Raw genomic sequence first — 1,164 nt, 5'->3', positions numbered from 1 at the left:
TTACTTACGTTTCTTGCATAAAGAAAAGAAATTTTATTTAACAAACTGTGACACTAAGGACCGAGGTTACCGTGGTCTTTTCGTAGGTTTTTCTTTCCACGGATAACCTCCCCATTTATTGGGAATTTTCTGTATTATTTCGTATTTTTTGTAAATACCCCAAACGTTTTGCGATGTTTTTTTTTCATCGTTGTCCCCACTTTTTTTTTTTTTCTCTGCTTTGTTTTCGCCCCCCTCGAAAAGAAAAAAACTCTACATTTGTATTTTGTACCCTCTGTGTTGAGCCCTGTGTGGCTAATAAAGAAACCTATCTATCTATACACACACAGATATTCACACACATGCGCACACACACATACACACATACATGCATGCATATACACCCACACACTTGCACGCACATACAAACCACCCACATACTTTTACATATGAAACTGTTTTCTCCATTTAAAACGTTTACCACTTTAAAAATGAATTTCTTAAAATACAAAATACCGAAAAATAAAATGCTAAAAAATTCCTAAGTACATCGAACATAACATATATAACGTCAATGGGAAATCTATTGACCCTATAACTTTACAGGGTGGAGTTTTTTTAAAGACTTCTCTGCACCCAAACTGAAAACTGCAAAATACTCTTTAAATATGAAAACAAATGCAGATCATTAAATACTATATAAACATACGACAGTTAAGTTCATTTTGGAATATAGTACACAAGTAGCATATTATTAAAATCTCTGTGGGTCACGAGTGTGTGTGCATGTGTGTATGTGTATGTATATATATATATATATATATATATGAGTGTGTTTGTGTATGTATATAAATGTATGCATATATTTAAGTATATATAATTATTTATTATAAATAGATGATGTTTATATGAGTATATATTCACACGTATACATACGTACATAAATATATATTATAAATAGGTGATATATATATATATGTATTATATATTCACATGTATACATACACGTATATATGTGTATTCCATTATAAAGGGATGAAATATATATATATATATACATATATGGATATGTGCATGTGGGCATATATAAGTATATATTCACATGTATACATACTCGTATACATATTTATTATATTATAAATAGATGAAATATATATACGCAAATGTATTTGTGTGGGTATATAT

The sequence above is a fragment of the Octopus bimaculoides genome, chromosome 6 (assembly GCF_001194135.2).
Source record: "Octopus bimaculoides isolate UCB-OBI-ISO-001 chromosome 6, ASM119413v2, whole genome shotgun sequence".
Lineage (NCBI taxonomy): Eukaryota > Metazoa > Mollusca > Cephalopoda > Octopoda > Octopodidae > Octopus > Octopus bimaculoides.
This window is presented reverse-complemented; position numbering follows the sequence as displayed.